Here is an 18,208-nt window from a genome sequence, read left to right on the forward strand (position 1 = left end):
TTCTATCTATCTATGATATCAATCTATGATTATCTATCTATCTACGGTTATCTATCTAGCTATCTAGCTATCTACCTATCTACCTACCATCCATACCTCTTCAAGAAACGTCAGCTGCCTTGTGACTCACTACATTATTCTTTGGGGGGGGTGGAAATGTGTTTGTTCCTCATCGTTTTTGGTACTCATCCCACCTCCTGCAACCAATGTAACAATGACTTACCTGTACCTGGGTTTATATAGGTTCTGACTAGAGGTGCTTAAGCATCTCTATCTTCAGCAAAACCAACTGGGCTGGGGTTTTTTTCTACGGTGTCTTAAAAAAAGTGGGGTAGACTGTTAATTTTCCCAAGTGGCCACGTAAGAAACAAAGACTGTTGCGGAGGGCTGGACCCATAATTCTCTGCTCAATATTCCTTTTCAGGAATGGCCTCAGTAAATAAATAATTAAAAGCTCACGTCTTGCTAAAAACTCTACGCTCTCTATCAATCTTCCTTTTTTTTAAAACGTCAGCTGACACTTTTGAAGGCTAAGACGAACTCGGCATCTCTTGTAAACACTTGTTCTCCAGTACATTAATGTGAAGGTCGCTAGACTTGCATGTACATGATTTTTTTAAAAAAAACAACAACAACAACCCCTAATGTCATGGTTGGCAGGACAGAGGCAGCCAATATGGCTTTAGACCGGAGGTGTCCAACTCAATGCCCGCGGTCAGGATCCGGGTGTTCTATTTGCACTCCCTGAGCCCGGCCCCCTGCCAGAAAGTGACTCGGAAAGTGAGGGGGAAGGGCCATCAGGACTTACCTCGGGAGCACCAGCTTCCCTGGCTGAGCTCCAGGAGCCAGAGGCAGGCCAGGTGGAAGAGATAACGAGGCCTCCGTCCCCTGACTCTTCCCCCCCAGGCCACGCCTCCAGACCCGGCTGATGGCAATCAGGCCTGGCTGGACCCTAGGTTTCCGTAGGCAGGAGAGGCGGGAACAACAGAAGCAGGGATGGGGCAGGCCTAGGAAGTGCTGAGTCATGGAGCCACACCCCACAGGATATAAAAGCAGCAAGGGCTGCTATACCACTTCGTGGCAAGCAAATCAACTGTTTAACTAGAGCTGAAGTACTGTTTGTTCCTGGTTGACTCATCGGCATCAAGCGAGATAACAGAGTCACTTGGCAGACGCTCGCTAGTTTGCTGCCAGAGCTGATAATTGCCGGCTAATTAAGTCATCGCTCTCACTGAGGCAAGGGGGACAGAACACCAGGTGCTTAGATCTGGCCCATAGGGCTGGTGCAGGGGTGGGTTTCAGCAGGTTCTGACAGGTTCTGGAGAACCGGTAGTGGAAATTTTGAGTAGTTCGGAGAACCGGCAGTAAAAATTCTGACTGGCTCCGCCCCAATCTATTCTCTGCCTCCCAGCTGATTGGGAGGGAATGGGGATTTTGCAGTAACCTTCCCCTGGAGTGGGGAGGGAATGGAGATTTTACAGTATCCTTCCCCTGCCACGCCCACCAGGCCACGCCCACCAAACCACACCCACAGAACCGGTAGTAAAAAAATTTGAAACCCACCACTGGTCTGGAAACAGCAAAGGACCGGCCCACGGTACCTCTTCCAGTGAAAACAGAAGAAAGTGGGGGGGAGAAGGGGGGGGTGTCCCCTTTTGCATTTGAGCATGCAAGAAGGGACAGGAAAGGAGAAAGGGAAAGAGGAAAGACAAAGAAAAAGAAGGGAAGAGGGGAAGAGAGCAAGGAAGGAAAAAGAAGGAAAGAGGAAGGAAGAAGAAAGGAGAAAAGAGGGAAAGAAAAAGAAGGAAAGGGTAAGGAAGAAAAAGGTGAATGAAGAGGGAAGGAAAAAGAAGAGAAGAAGGGAAGGAAGAAGAAAGGAGAATGAAGAGGGAAAGAAAAAGAAGGGAAGAGGAAATGGAAGAAGAAAGGAGAACGAAGAGGGAAGGAAAAAGAAGGAAAGAGGGAATGGAAGAAGAAAGAATGAAGAGGGAAGGAAAAAGAAGGGAAGAGGGGAAGGAATAAGAAAGGAGAAGGAAGAGGGAAGGAAAAAAGAAGAAAAGGGAGGGAAAGGAAGGAAAGGGTTAATGGGACCTTTTCATTTTTTATTTATTTATTTTGTCACACAGTATATATAAGCATAAGCATGAAATAACTATACAATATATAAGCATATATATATATATATATATATTTGTTTTCTGAGGTTTTCGCGGGTGTTTGTATGTAGGTCTTTGGTTCAGCACAAAGCTGAAGCCTGAAGATGACGAATGAGACTTTGTCGAAACGTCGCCAAGACACTTCCAATTTTACGCGGGAGAAAACCCGAATAACCAAAGACATATATATCAGAAAACAAATATATATATATATATATATATATATATATATATATATATATATATATATATATATATATATATATATATATATATATATATATATATATATCTATATATATATATATATATATATATATATATATATAAGCATAAGTATGTAATAATGATATTAATTGGATATAATGAAAGGAAACAATAGGACTTTTCTTGGCGGAATTTTTACGTCTGGAAGCAAATTGAAATTTACCGTGCGGGCAGGTTTGATTTCTGAACACTAAGGGGCCTGTGTGTGTGTGTGTGTGGTTTGTACAGAGAATATTTTAAAGCACGGAGCCATGTGTAGGTCAGCCTTCTTTTCCTTTTAGATCATTTCCCCCCCGAAAAGCTGTTCTTGATGTAATGAACTTAACGGGTCAGCTCTGGCTCACCAAACGTTTGAGAAAAATGTGCTAATGGCCTGCGGTTGCCGTTTTCAGTACCTGTTGCTGCGTTTTATTTTCTCGTTGGTTTTATTATTTTTTATTTTATTTTTTAAAAAATCTGCCCCGTTTTAGCTGCAAAAGGTTTTTTCGGAGCCTCAAAAATCAGCTGACAAATTTTTTTCAGCGAACTTAAAAGCTAATTAGAGGTTTTTTTTATTAAAAAAAAACAAACAAACACCAAAACTACCAGCAAGGAAACACATGTTCCTTCTTGTTGTATTTAAATACCCTTTTTAAAAAAAATAGGATTATATCGGTGAGGGTCTTCACAAGTTTAATTCATGGATGGTAAGAATAGATGGGAGGAAACCTTAGTAGAAATATGAGATCTGGATGGTTTCTGTGAAGTCTTCTTTTTTGGTGTTAAATTGATTACCTTTCAGAGTTGTTGGTTGTTGTTTTTTTTAAATTTCTTACAACATTGAAGCTAATCCTTCTGGCCGTAAAGCTGTAATAAATATCGAAGCTTCTAAAATGGCGCAGTGGAGAAGCATGGCTCATACTGAACTCACAATAGGATCTCTTGTTTATTGATTAGCCTGTTTATGTTAGTAGATTTTTATCCTGCCTTTATTATTTTTCTAAATAACTCAAGGTGGTGGCAAATCTACACAATGCTCCTTTCTCCTCCTATTTTCCCCACAACGACAACCCTGTGAGGTGGGTTGGACTGAGAGAGATGGACTGGCCAAGGTCACCCAGCTGATTTTCATGGCTAAGCCAGGACTAGAATTCACCATCCCCCGGTGATTGGCCCAAAGTCACCCAGTTAGCTTTCTTGACTAAGGCAGGACTAGAATTCACCATCCCCCAGTGATTGGCCCAAAGTCACCCAGTTAGCTTTCTTGGCTAAGGCAAGACTGTAACTCACCATCCCCTAGTGATTGGCCCAAAGTCACCCAATTGGCTTTCTTGACTAAGGCAGGACTAGAATTCACCATCCCCCAGTGATTGGCCCAAAGTCACCCAGTTAGCTTTCTTGACTAAGGCAGGACTATAACTCACCATCCCCTGGTTTCTAGGGCAGCACCTTCACCACAAAACCAAAGTGGTACTCTGATACTCATCTGCCCAGCAGGATGAAGGATTAGAGAGGAATCCAGAATAACGTCCATTATGGAGCACCTGTTTCGGAGAAGAAGGCCACAAGTCCACGCGATCCCTTTTTAACGCACAGCGTTTGCACTCCCGCGTGGCTCTCAACTGTGACACTTCAGAGCAGAGGGAACCATGCGCAGTTTCCATGAAGCGGAAGCCGCCGTCTTGGCACTGTTTCCCTTCAAAATATTTTCACATGGCTCTGAAAGGTATAATTACGGCGTTCGTTCTGTTCCAAACGTAATTGCCTCAGTCTGAATGGTTCCCCTCCCCTCTTGAGTAATAAGGCGGAGGGATTTTTGGGGGCGGGGGAAGAGAGAGAGAGAGAGAGAGAGAGAGAGAGAGAGAGAGAGAGAGAGAACGAATGTGTGTGAAGTTCACCGTAAGGGGAATTCTCTTGCTTTGATTTTGTTCAACCCTGAAATTCATTTCCCCACGAAGAACAGCCTAACTACCATGTTTCCCCGAAAATAAGACCCTGTCTTATATTTTTTTGAACCCTGAAATAAGCGCTTGGCCTTATTTTCAGGGAGGTCTTATTATTTCGGGGCGCAAGGAGCAAGATGGGACTACTCTTGCCGTCTTACCTGATTTCTAGCTCTGTCTCCCTAACTAGAGAAAATGGCGGGGACCAGCTGCACATGCGATTAAATGTTTTCAGGGAGAGCTTATTTTGGGGGGGGGAGGGCTTATTTTCAGCAGGTATTTTCAGGGGAGGGCTTATTTTCAGGGAAACACGGTAGGTAGCTCAGTGGCTAAGACACTGAGCTTGTCGATCAGAAAGGTCAGCAGTTCGGCAGTTCGAATCCCTAGTACAGGTCTCCTGCGTGAGCAGGGGGTCGGACTAGATGACCTCCCAAGGTCCCTTCCAACTCCAACCCAAGGTCCCTTCCAACCCTTACTGTAAACCGAACCATGGTAGTTGTAATAGTGATGTAGTTTGGGGTGCCATTTAGCTACAAGATCTCAGCACCCTGAAGGTTCAAGGCATCTCCATCAAAGCTTCCAGTTGGTCCAGGTTGCCGTGTTGTGAAGTTGTTTAGACTTGGAAAAAGGTTGATCAACTGTCTGGCTTTGAAGACTGGATTGCGGAGGGAAAAAAAATGCAGGAGAACATTGGGGTCCAGAGCAGGGGTGAAATCTACTTACCTTCTCTACCGGTTTGGAAGTTCGGGCGCCGCATGTCAAATGCAATTTTGGACCCTCTGCGCATGCGCAAAGCCTTCTGTGCATGCACAGAGGATAAAAAAAACAGATTACTTCCTGGACGTTTTAATGACGTCTGGGTGGGTGGGTGGGCGGAGCCTCGCGCTGCCCTTGTTATCGGTTCTCTGAACCATGCACCGCTGCCGCTACCGGTTCAGGCAAACCGGTGCGAACAAGTAGCAGTTCACCCCTGGTCCAGAGCTGATATTTATGAAATTGTAGCTATAACTATGATACTCTTTGGAGCCAGTTTGATTTAATGGTTAAAGCACCAGGCTAGAACCAGGCTAAGACCCAGGTCTTGCCTTAGGAATGAAAGCCAACTGGGTGACATTGGGCCAGTCACCAGGAGACAGTGCGTTCTAGTTCTGCCTTATGACAATGCCCTAATTAAATAAGGAGTCTTGAGCCAAGCCATAAAAGAAATCCAGTTATTTATTAGGAGCTTCATGTCTGCAGGTACCCAAGTGAAGCCAGCTCTGACCCTACGTAATTTATGCCCCAATTATGATCCTGTTTCTCCCCATCCCCCAGGATGTGTCATCAATCACATTCGACAATGAAGCAATTTTGTGGCTTGTGGAGGTCACTCCCTTTTGACTGCTCTAGGTATCCCTGGGAAACAGCCTTGAGGGAGATAAGCATGGAATGTGTATCTGTTTTTGCCTGCTGTGCAGTTTCACCAGTTTCCCATCCCCCCCGGCCTATGGCAACTCATGAGCAGGCCAGGGATACCTCGTGAATCGACACCTTAAACATGAAAGCCAGCTGGGTGAAGACGCCCCCCCCCTCTCTCTAACAGTTCCCAGAGTCTAGTGTAGAGACGGATAGTTGAGTGTTTCATCCAGCAAGATTCTGTCTATAGGTGTGAAGCAATAAAAGAACTCAGCTTTGGGTGGGGGGAAAATCAGTCATGTGTCTTTCTTGGCTTGGGGGCCCGACAATAAATTTTTATCACCACGCAGACATCTTATTAAATCTGTATGTGCCAGGGAAGAGAAATCCTAGTTACGCAGCTATGCCTGTACAACCGCTGTGCACATAGTTAGGGGCCAGGAAACAGGAGGAGTGGAGGTTCCAACTTGGCAACTCCGTTGGCTCATGTTCCCCAATCAACAGTTCATCAACTATTCTTCCTGTCACTGGAGACGGTTGGAGCGATGCTTTGAGTTCAGGGAGAGGAAAGAGGAAAAAAAAAAACCCGCGCGCCGAGAGAAAAAATGTCTCTGGCTTCAGAGTTAGAAGCCTCGTAAAAGCAAGGCTGGATGTCTCTCCTGTGCGGGAAAGCAGCATAAGTAGAATTTATTCTTTTCCCAGGAATGTCCTAGTTTTCTACTCAGTTCTAATTTTGATGGCGGTTGGTGCGTTGCGCTAAGTCCAAACCTTGCCGAGCACGTTGTGCGAACTGGGCTCGTTGAGGTTTGCAGATAGTCCTCGGCCTAACGACCACAACCGAGCCCCAAATTTTTGTTGCTAAGAGAGACGGGTGTCATGTGAGATTTGCCCTATTTAATGGCCTTCCTTGCTACGGTTGTTCAGTGAATCGCTGCAGTTATTGAATTCTTGTTCAGTGAATCTGGCTCCTCCGTGGACTTTGCTCGTAAGAAGGTCGCGAAAGGGGATCACATGACCTCGGGACACTGCAACTGTCAGAAGTACATGCCAGTTGTCAAGCTTTTGAAGTTTGATCATGTGGCTCAGGGGAAGCTGCAACGGTTATAAGTGTGAAAAAGGTCACTTTTTTCAGTGCCACTGTAACTTCAAATGGTCACCAAATGAACTGTTTTAAATTGAGGACTAGCTGAATTTAAGAAATTCAGAGGTGAATCCACGGCCGAGGTTTGGGTGCGAATCCAGAATTCCACGAGATTTTTTTTCCCCCTTCAAGTTTATTTCGGGACTGGTTCACATCCAGGGATTTTCTTTGTGGTTTTTCACTGCTTTCCAAGTTCTGATCTTTCTTGCCTTGGCCTCACGTTTTGAATGTAATCAATAACTCAAGGGGACATCGGTGGAACAAAGGCGTATTTTAGAAAGGCTCGGCGATGCTTGGGCGCCTGCCCAAGGAAAGATGATCAGAAAAAAGGGAGTTACAACATTTGCAAATTGAGTGGGGAGGCCAAGTGGGAAGCAGAGAAATAGTAGAACTTATCACGTCAGAACTTCCAAAGCAAAGAAGTTGCAGTGGAGACGGCGGGTGAAAACGAGATTCATGAAGAGGTTGTGTATACTTCAGCATCCATGGGGATGATGTTCCACAGGGAGGGAGCCAGGGGTGGGATTCAGCCAGCTCTGTCCCCCTCCACAGTCCGGGAGACACGAGCGATGACTTAATCAGCTGGCAACTATCAGCAAACCATCGAGCGTCTGCCAAGTGTCTCTGTTATCTCTCTTGATGCCGATGAGTCAGCCAGGAAACCAGGAACAAACAGGACTTCGGCTCTAATTCTCCCTCTAAGCAGTTGATTTGCTCTCCACAAAGTGGTATAGCAGCCCTTGCTGCATTTATATCCTGTGGGGTATGGCTCCATGACTCAGCACTTCCTAGGCCTGCCTCACCCCTGCTTCTGTTGTTCCTGCCTCTCCTGCCTACGAAACCTAGGGTCCAGCCAGGTCTGATTGCCATCAGCCGGGTCTGGAGGCGTTGCCTGGAGGGGGAAAGAGTCAGGAGACGGAGGCCTCGTTATCTCCTCCACCTGGGCTGCCTCTGGCTCCTGGAGCTGAGCCAGGAAAGCCGGTGAGCCCGAGGTAAGTCCTGATGGCCCTTCCCCCTCACTTTCCGAGTCACTTTCTGGCAGGAGGCCCAGCTCGGGGGGCGCAGACACAACACAGTTTGGGAGAACCGGATGCTAATTTTACATCTGGTTCGCCGAACCAGTAGTTGCAAGGACTGGCCGGCCCCATCCACCCTGCCCCTCCCCCTCCCAGGAGTCTCCACATGGCCTGTTTTGGATGCCAGGTAAGCGCAGGGCCCGTGCAGAGGCTCTGGGAGGATGAAAAACGGGCCTCCTGGAAGTTCCGGAAATCTGGAAACGGGCCCGATTCCAACCTCTGGAGCCTGGGGGAGGCTGTTTTCGCCCTTCCGGAGGCTTGAAGAAAGCCTCCAGAGCTTGGGGAGGGCGAAAGGGCCTACTGGAAGTTCAAAAAGGCTGGAAACAGGCCCATTTCTGGCCTCCAGATCCTGGGGAGGCTGTTTTCGCCCTCCCGGAGGCTCAAGGAAAGCCTCCAGAGCCCAGAGAAGACAAAAACGCCCCCGTCCGCCACTGTGGTGCAGGAGGCTGACTAAGCCACTCCCACCATGGCCATGCCTACCCACCAACCAGGCAGAGAACTCCTTCCTAAAATTTTTGAAGCCCGCCCCTGCTTATGACCACATTGACCCCAAACTTTAGGTTGCCAAGTGAGAAATTGGTTCGGTGAGTTCTGCCCCATTTTCTCGCCATATTGTTGTTGTTGTTGTTGTTATTATTATTATTATTTATTAGATTTCTATACCGCCCGTCTCCCGAACGACTCAGGGCGGTTTACAGCCAGAATAAGAACAGAACAATATACAATTAAAAACAAAATTAAAAAACTTATTATACAGTTGGCCGAAAACTTAAAAAACATTTAAAATCTAAAAAACCCATTAAAATTCATCTAGAAATTTAAATTTAAAATTTAAAAAATCTAACAAAAAACTTAAGCCAGCCCCGCGCGAGTAAATAAATACGTTTTCAACTCGCGGCGAAAGGTCCGAAGATCAGGTATTTGGCGCAAGCCAGGGGGAAGTTCGTTCCAGAGGAGCCCCACAGAGAAGGATCTTCCCCTGGGGGCCGCCAGCCGGCATTGCTTGGCGGACGGCACCCTGAGAAGTCCCTCTCTGTGTGAGCGTACGGGTCGGTGGGAGGCATGGGGTAACAGTAGGTGGTCCCTGGTACCCAGGCCCCAAGCCATGTACCCAGGCCCCAAGCCATGTTAAGTGAATCACTGCAGTTCTTTAAATGAGTAACACGGTTGTTAAATGAATCCGGTTTCCCCCATTGGTTTTGTTCGTCAGAAGTTCGCAAAAGGTGATCACGTGAACCCGGGACTCTGCGGCCGTCATAAATATGAACTAATTGCCAAGCATCTGGATTTTGATGCAAATGCAAAGGTCATAACTGTGAAAAGCGGTCCCAAGTCACTGGTTTTAGTGCCTTTGAACTGTCACTAAACGAACTGCTGAGAGTCGAGGCCTACCCGTATCCGCCTTGCTCGTCTCTTCCTTAGAACTTGAGGACAGTTCTCAATGGGAAAATGTGGTTAGTTTCTAGATGGAAGGTGTTGCAGCGAAGCGTTCAGAAATTCTAGCTCCGTAGCACAATTTTTCCCATTCTTCTCTTGTCAGATTGTAAACAGGCTCATTGGACTTTAAAACAAACATATCTGTCAAAAACCAGTGTCCTCCCGTTTCTGGAAACTAGCAGCGGAAGGACCCGTTGACAGAATGAAGCTTCTGGGCAAACTGTAATTGGATCCAGTTCCTTAAGACCCCCGTCCCCGTTTCCCTAGGATAATCAACTCTTCTAAGGGATTTGCACAGTCGGAGTGGTTCGCTTGTCAAAACTGAGCTAAAACGCAGCTCCCTTTCCTCTTAGCAGAAACTAGACAATGGCAGGCCTTAAAAAACTCTTCATGTATATCAGCTGCACCGCTGCCAGGGATGGTTGCTTCACTGGTTATCCCATTTTATCCTACTTTTTATCCGCGTGGGTTTGCAGGACAAAGGATGACAGTTGCAAGAAACTACAGATCTTGGATAAGTTGTCAAGCCGGTGTCCGTCTGTCCATCCATTCATCCATCCTTATCTAGTCATCCATGTCCATATATCCATCTAACCATCCATCCATCCGTCTTTATATAGCCCACCTATTTCTGTGTCATCCATCCATCCATAACTTACCTTTCCATCCATGTCTTGTCTATATATCATCCATCTAACCATCCATCCATCCATCTTTATATAGCCCACCCATTTCTGTGTCATCGATCCATCCATCCATCCATAACTTACCTTTCCATCCATGTCTGTCTATATATCATCCATCTAACCATCCATCCATCCATCCCTAACTTACCTTTCCATCCATGTCTGTCTATATATCATCTATCTAACCATCCATCCATCTTTATATAGCTCATCCATTTCTGTGTTATTCATTCATCCATCCCTAACTTATCCATCTATCCATCCATGTCTATCTATATATCCATCCATCCATCCATCCATCCATCCATCCATCCATCCATCCATAACTTACCTTTCCATCCATGTCTGTCTATATATCATCCATCTAACCATCCATCCATCCATCCATCTTTATATAGCCCACCCATTTCTGTGTCATCGATCCATCCATCCATCCATCCATAACTTACCTTTCCATCCATGTCTGTCTATATATCATCCATCTAACCATCCATCCATCTTTATATAGCTCATCCATTTCTGTGTTATTCATCCATCCATCCCTAACTTATCCATCCATCCATCCATATCTATCTATATATCCATCCATCCAAAACTTATCTATCCATCCATGTCTATCTATATATTTATCCATCTTTATATCTTTATATAGCCCATCCATTTCTGTGTTATCCATCTAACCATCCATCCATCCATCCATCCATCTTTAAATAGCCCTTCCATATCTGTCGTCGTCGTCGTCTTCTTCTTCTTCTTCTTCTTCTTCTTCTTCTTCTTCTTCTTCTTCTTCTTCTTCTTCTTCTTCTTCTTCTTATTATTATTATTATTATTATTATTATTATTATTATTATTATTATTATTTATTAGATTTCTATACCGCCCTTCTCCCGAAGGACTCAGGGCCGTTTATAGCCAAAATAAGAACACAAACAATATACAATTAAAACAAAATTAAAAAACTTATTATACAATTGGCCGAAAATTTAAAAACATTTAAAATCTAAAAACCCATTAAAATTCATCTAGGAAACAGTCTCAGGAGCATATAAAGAGATTGTATAATGTGTTACTTAAAATAGATTCTGAAAGGGACTTGGTAAAGGACTGTATGATAAAGTGGGCACAAAATTTTCAGGAGCCAATATTATTGGAAACTTGGGAAAAAATTTGGGTTAGAAATGTTAAATTCACGCAGGCACAGAATTTGAGGGAAAATTTTTATAAAATGTTTTATAGATGGCATTTAGATCCTAAAAAATTATCGTGTATGTATCCAGATATGCAAGCAAAATGTTGGAGATGTAATTGTGATGACGCTACATATTTTCACATTTGGTGGACTTGTAAGGATATAAAGGCCTTTTGGATAAAAATTTGGTGGATCTTACAAAATGTTTTGAAAAAGAAGATAAAGTTCCTGCCGCAATTTTTTTTGTTGGGAATTATTACGGATTGTACAGTAATTGAGACTAAATTGATTTTAAATCTAATAACAGCAGCAAGATTACTAATAGGACAATACTGGAAGAAAAAAGAAGTACCTACAATAGAAGAATGGATATTGAAGGTTGCCAATTTGGCTGAGATGGCAAAGATATCAGCCTTTTTGAAAGACAATACGCAAGAAAGATACTTAAAGGAATGGAAAAATGGATTGACTATATTCAACGTAGATATCAGACTAAGAGTTATCAGACTGTTTTGAATGATTATGATGTATTATTTTGATTGTTTTCGGGGAAGTTAGGAATTGATGATTGTAGGGGTATAATTAAGTTGGGATGAAATTTTTTTAGCATATGTTTGTTTTATTTTTAACTATACCTTGTGTTCGTTCCGGGAAGTCGGGGGGGGAGGGGGGTTGTGAAGGGAGGGGGAGAGGGAGGGGAAGGGGGGGGAAATTTTGTAAAATTTTTTGAATAAAAAAAAAAATTCATCTAGAAATTTAAAATTAAAAAAATTTAACAAAAACTTAAGCCAGCCCCGCGCGAGTAAATAAATACGTTTTCAACTCGCGGCGAAAGGTCCAAAGATCAGGTATTTGGCACAAGCCAGGGGGAAGTTCGTTCCAGACGGTAGGAGCCCCACAGAGAAGGATCTTCCCCTGGGGGCCACCAGCCGGCATTGCTTGGCGGATGGCACTCTGAGAAGTCCCTCTCTGTGTGAGCGTACGGGTCGGTGGGAGGCATGGGGTAACAGTAGGCGGTCCTGTAAGTACCCAGGCCCTAAAGCCATGGAGCGCTTTAAAGGTAGTAACCAAAACCTTAAAGTGCACCCGAAAGACCACAGGCAGCCAGTTCAGCCTGTGCAGGAGTGGTATTACATGGGAGCCGCGTGCGGCTCCCTCTATCACCCGCGCAGCTGCATTCTGGACTAACTGAAGCCTCCGAGTGCACTTTAAGGGGAGCCCCATGTAGAGAGCATTGCAATAATCCAAGCGAGAGGTAACAAGAGCATGAGTGACCATGCATAAGGCATCCCGATCAAGGAAGGGGCGCAACTGGCGAACCAGGCGAACCTGGTGAAAAGCTCTCCTGGAGACGGCCGTCAAATGATCTTCGAACGACAGCCATCCATCCAGGAGAACACCCAAGTTGCGCACCCTTTCCCTTGGGGCCAATGACTCACCCCCAACAGTCAGCTGCGGCTGCAGCTGACTGTATCGGGGTGCCGGCATCCACAGCCACTCCGTCTTGGAGGGATTGAGCTTGAGCCTGTTCCTCCCCATCCAGACCCGTATGGCTTCCAAACACCGGGACAGCACTTCAACAGCTTCGTTGGGGTGGCCCGGGGTGGAAAAGTACAGCTGAGTGTCATCAGCGTACAGTTGGTATCTCACCCCAAAGCCACTGATGATCTCACCCAGCGGCTTCATGTAGATGTTGAACAGGAGGGGCGAGAGAATCGACCCCTGCGGCACCCCACAAGTAAGGTGCCTCGCGGTTGACCTCTGCCCCCCTGTCAACACCGTCTGCGACCGGTCAGAGAGATAGGAGGAGAACCACCGGTAAACGGTGCCTCCCACTCCCAACCTCTCTAACCGGTGCAGCAGGATACCATGGTCGATGGTATCAAAAGCCGCTGAGAGATCTAATAGGACCAGGGCAGAGAAATAACCCCTGTCTCTGGCCCTCCAGAGATCATCCACCAACGCGACCAAAGCTGTCTCCGTACTATATCCGGGTCGGAAGCCGGACTGGAACGGGTCTAGATAGACAGCTTCATCCAGGTATTGGGATAGCTGCCGCGCCACAACACTCTCTACAACCTTCGCAAAAAAGCGAAGGTTGGAAACCGGACGATAATTACCCAAAATAGCTGGATCCAGGGAAGGCTTCTTGAGAAGGGGTCTCACCACCACCTCTTTCAAGGCGGCAGGGAAAACCCCCTCCAACAAGGAAGCATTAATAATCCCCTGGAGCCAGCCTCGTGTCACCTCCTGTGTGGCCAGCACCAACCAGGAAGGGCACGGGTCCAGTAAACTTGTGGTGGTGTGAAGCCTCCCCAACAACCTGTCCACGTCCTCGAGAGCCATCTATTATTTATCCATCTATCCATCCATCCCTAACTTATCTATCCATCCATATCTGTCTATATATTCATCTCTCTAACCATCTATCCATCCATCCATTCATCCACCTACCCACCTACCTACCTACCTACCTTACTCCCATCTCTCTTGCTCTCTCTCTGTCATACACACACATCATACCATCTAGGTTTCATTAGAAGTTCTGAGGACCCCCCCTACTGCTGAGTTCACATCCTTTCTATGGACCATCACCGTGAGTGAGGTGGCCATCTTAACATTTTGTAAAATAAAAAAAGGAAGTCAGCTTTGGTGTATCGCGCTCGGAGAACAACTGAACCCTAACCCTAACCACCCCAAAATCTCAGTTATCCAATCTTCTCATAAGGCAGCCTTCTCCTCTGAGCAGGAAGCTCAAACTGCCCAAGGAGCTGCTGATTCAGTTCTACAGAGGAATTATTGTCATTTGCACCTCTATAACTGTCTGGTTCGGTTCTGCAACCCAACAAAAAAGGCACAGACTTCAGAGGATAATTAGAACTGCAGAAAAAAATAATTGCTACCAACCTGCCTTCCATTGAGGACCTGTATACTGCACGAATCAAGAAGAGGGCCGTGAAAATATTTACAGATCCCTCACATCCAGGACATAAACTGTTTCAACTCCTACCCTCAAAACGACGCTATAGAGCACTGCACACCAAAACAACTAGACACAAGAACAGTTTTTTCCCGAAGGCCATCACTCTGCTAAACAAATAATTCCCTCAACACTGTCAAACTATTTACTAAATCTGCATTACTATTAATCTCATCGTTCCCATCACCAATCTCTTTCCACTTATGACTGTATGACTGTAACTTTGTTGCTGGCAATCCTTATGATTTATATTGATTTGTTTTTTATTTGCATTTATATCCCGCCCTTCTCCGAAGACTCAGGGCGGCTTACACTATGTCAAGCAATAGTCTTCATCCATTTGTATATTATATACAAAGTCAATTTATTGCCCCCAACGATCTGGGTCCTCATTTTATCTATCTTATAAAGGATGGAAGGCTGAGTCAACCTTGGGCCTGGTGGGGCTTGAACCTGCAGTAATTGCAAGCAGCTGCTATTAATAACAGACTGTCTTACCAGTCTGAGCCACCAGAGGCTATTGATATTGACCATCATTAAGTGTTGTAAGTGTTGTACCTTGATGAACGTATCTTTTCTTTTATGTACACTGAGAGCATATGCACCAAGACAAATTCCTTGTGTGTCCAATCACACTTGGCCAATAAAAAATTCTATTCTATATTCTCTATTCTCAACCGAGAGGGCATCGCTTCAACCCTTAAAAAACCAGCACGCTCGAAACCTTTTGAAACCACGGTCCAAAAACCTGTTCCGTTGCCCCGTAGACATTGGCTACAGTGGACGAGGAAGTAAACAAGCCTTTTAGAGTCCGGATATCCATGAAACGAAGACATTAGCCGGATCGGCTTGGAGACCGTAGATTTGTTTTGCTCTCTAGCTGGTAAATGAGGGTTGATTTGGTCCAGAGCCAAATAATATATTGCAGCAATTTCATGCCTCATGAATTATAGAAGAGAATGTGCGCCCGACGTGGCGTTTGCAACACGGCTATCCTTGCTCCCACCCACCCACTCGTTTCCCAAGATGGTTTAATCCTTGTCTGTCAAGAAGGCATCCCGGCTGGGTTGAAAGCCTCCAGACCCATTCTTGCAAAAATGGAAGGAATTCCAAATATGAACCCTCCCCCTCCCCCCCAATTTGAGTTGATCTGACTCTGTGTCCCACCCCTCCTTTTTTTTTTCCACTTTCCCAGAGGGAAGCAAAAAAATGCTTTGATCTTAACCCTCCACAATCATCCCAGCTTGCAGAAAACACAACCCTTTTTTTTAATATTTCTGAACTTGGATCCACCGAAAAGTGTCTCTTTGCAGTGCGTTGTCTTCTGCTGGTTCGTTTTTCCCCCCTTTCTTCCATTGCAAATTGGGTTTTGCAAAAAACCCCCACAAAAAACAGAAAAGAACCCCAACCCAAACCAGCTGTGTTTTTAGGGGTGGGGGGAGGAAAAGAAAAAAAAAAGATGGAACGGTTTTGCTTTTCCATGTTTACTTTGAGCTCTCGGGCTTGTGAATTTTCGGGCCTCCGGGGGCGAACAATTTGAGGAATGCCAAGGGCCAGACAAAGACCACGCAGCTAATTTGCATGTTTTCCTTGCACGTCATTAACTAAATCTACATACTCTTTTAATAGGCTTAGCCAAAATGCTGGTTGGGGGAGCCCCAGACATTTTGCAAAGCTGGCACAGTTGCCGTGTTCAATCTGTTTGGGTAGGACGTGCGGCACAATGCAAATTAAACCCGTTTATTTTAAGGCGTAAATTATTGATCCCTGGATTGGGTGCCTAAAAAAAAAAAAAAGACACACTTGGATCTAGGCAGGTAGTCCTCGACTTACAGCCCTTCGTTCAGTGACTGTTCCAAGTTATAACGGCACTGAAGAAAAGTGACTTACAGCCGTATTTTTTACTCTTACGGCTGTTGCAACAGCACGGTGGTCACATGATCCAAATTCAGCCGCTGGGCCACTGACTCGTATTTATGACGGTTTGCAGCGTCCCAGGGTGACGTGATCCCCTTTTGTGACCTTCTGACAAGCAAAACTCAAAACGTGAATAGAATAGAATTTTATTTTATTGGCCAAGTGTGATTGGACACACAAGGAATTTGTCTTGGTGCGTATACTCTCAGTGTACATAAAAGAAAAGATATGTTCATCAAGGTACAACATTTACAACACAAATGATGGTCAATATATCAATATAAATCATAAGGATTGCCAGCAACAAGTTACAGTCATAAGTGGAAAGAGATTGGTGATGGGAACTATGAGACGATTAATAGTAGTGCAGATTCAGTAAATAGTTTGACAGTGTGGAGGGAATTATTTGTTTAGCAGAGTGATGGCCTTCGGGGAAAAACGGTTCTTGTGTCTAGTTGTTCTGGTGTGCAGTGCTCTGTAGTGTCATTTTGAGGGTAGGAGTTGAAACAGTTTATGTCCAGGATGCGAGGGATCTGCGAATATTTTCACAGCCCTCTTCTTGATTCGTGCAGTATACAAGTCCTCAATGGAAGGCAGGTTGGTAGCAATTATTTTTTCTGCAGTTCTAATTATCCTCTGAAGTCTGTGTTTTTCTTGTTGGGTTGCAGAACCGAACCAGACAGTTATAGAGGTGCAAATGACAGACTCAATAATTCCTCTGTAGAATTGGATCAGCAGCTCCTTGGGCAGTTTGAGCTTACTGAGTTGGCACAGAAAGAACATTCTTTGTTGTCCTTTTTTAATGATGTTTTTGATGTTAGCTGTCCATTTGAGATCTTGCGATATGATAGAACCCAGAAATTTGAAGGTTTCTACTGTTGATACTGTGTTGTCAAGTATTGTGAGAGGTGGAAGTATGGAAGGGTTTTTCCTAAAGTCTACCACCATTTCTACGGTTTTGAGTGTGTTCAGTTCCAGATTGTTTTGGTTGCACCACAAGGCTAGTCGTTCGACCTCTCGTCTATATGCGGATTCGTCATTGTCTCGAATGAGATCAATCACTGTTGTGTCGTCTGCGAACTTCAGTAGCTTAACAAATGGATCATTGGAGATGCAGTCATTGGTATACAGAGAGAAGAGAAGTGGGGAGAGCACACAGCCTTGGGGGGCCCCTGTGCTAATTGTACAGGTATTTGATGTGATCTTGCTTAGCTTCACCTGCTGCTTCCTGTTTGTTAGGAAGCTTGTGATCCACTTACAAGTCTGTTCCGGTACCTGTAGCTGGTTTAGCTTAGTTAAGAAGAATGTCTGGAATGATGGTATTGAATGCTGAACTAAAGTCTACAAAAAGGACCCTTGCATAGGTCTTTGGAGACTCAAGATGTTGTAGGATAGCTGGGAAGGAGGTTTGCCATAGACACATTTGTTAAGTGAGTTTTGCCCCATTTTACGGCCTTTTCTTGCCACGGCTGTTAAGTGAACCACTGCAGTTTTTAAGTGAGTCTGGCTTCCCCATGGACTTAGCTCATCAGAAGGTCACAAAAGTGGATCACATGACCTGGGGACGCTGCAGCGGTCATAAGTGTGAAAAAAAACGGTCATAAGTCACTTTTTCCAGTGTTGTCCTAACTTGGAACGATCACTAAATGAATGGGGCCGTGGTAGCTCAGGCTGTAAGATAGCCTGTTATTAAAACACAGCAGCCTGCAATTACTGCAGGTTCTAGTCCCACCAGGCCCAAGGTTGACTCAGCCTTCCATCCTTTCTAAGGTAGGTAAAATGAGGACCCAGATTGTTGGGGGCAATAAGTTGACTTTGTATATAATATACAAACGGATGAAGACTATTGCTTGACATAGTGTAAGCTGCCCTGAGTCTTCGGAGAAGGGCGGGATATAAATGCAAATAAAAAAAAAAGATAGAGATAGATGAGATAGATTAGATAGATAGATAGATGATAGATAGATGGGCCTCTGGTGGCTCAGGCTGGTAAGACAGTCTGTTATTAATACAGCTGCTTGCAATTAGTGCAGGTTCAAGTC

The 18,208-nt window shown here is 44.9% G+C and overlaps 1 protein-coding gene across 1 annotated transcript in view; it reads left to right on the forward strand.

Annotated features, from left to right (window-relative positions):
- Positions 1-18,208, forward strand: part of ARVCF (ARVCF delta catenin family member) — a 404,277-nt gene that overhangs the window by 28,910 nt on the left and 357,159 nt on the right. The window lies entirely within an intron of this gene.

This window comes from Ahaetulla prasina, chromosome 15 (genome assembly GCF_028640845.1).
Source record: "Ahaetulla prasina isolate Xishuangbanna chromosome 15, ASM2864084v1, whole genome shotgun sequence".
Taxonomy (NCBI): Eukaryota; Metazoa; Chordata; class Lepidosauria; order Squamata; family Colubridae; genus Ahaetulla; species Ahaetulla prasina.